We start from the raw sequence: 745 nt of genomic DNA on the forward strand, positions 1-745 counted from the left end.
ACGTTCCCAGAACGTTCTGGGAACCAAAAATTGTTAGCTGGGACGCGGTTAAACGTACAATCTATGGTCTCCTTTTTATAGCGTGGTTATTAGCTGTTTAAAAAGGTATACAGTATTGCTAAATAAAATATTGCAATACAGTGAACCCTCGCTATATCGCGGTTCACCTTTCAGTCTCGCTGCTTCACGGATTTTTGCCCAGAAGAAAACAGAGCGACAACAACTACCGATAATATGTTCTTCTCTCGAAAAAACACACCTGCACACCTGGCTTTAGAAGAAAAAAACGCTACAGAGCGGAGGCAGCGGCTCCGTCAGAAGAGCAGTGAAATACACAGGAGGCACTACCCAGTAAGCACACATATACGTCGGCACGGTCTTTAGGGCTTTATTATGTGGTATCAGATTGGTGGATTCATGTTCATGTATACTTTCAGACACGGAGGACTTTCAAAAAATAATCAAACAATGTTAGAAGAGTAACAATTCTCAGACGGTGACTTTTCTTTGCTTCTTTGACTTTATTTTGCTACGGCTCACACGCGCCTCGGTTCTGGAGGCGGACTCGATCCCAGGCCCAGATCGGGCTGTGAGCTGGTCTGGCATCTGCACTGCTCACAGGAGGCAGGGGAGCGCTGGCTGCTGAGGTTTGACTGCTCCTCCTGCGCCGCCGCCTGGCTGAAGCGTTCTGCAAGAATTCTATAATCTGCTGCGACCTGATTGACAGTCAGCTGTAAAGTGCGGA

The sequence above is a fragment of the Etheostoma spectabile genome, chromosome 21 (assembly GCF_008692095.1).
Source record: "Etheostoma spectabile isolate EspeVRDwgs_2016 chromosome 21, UIUC_Espe_1.0, whole genome shotgun sequence".
Taxonomy (NCBI): Eukaryota; Metazoa; Chordata; class Actinopteri; order Perciformes; family Percidae; genus Etheostoma; species Etheostoma spectabile.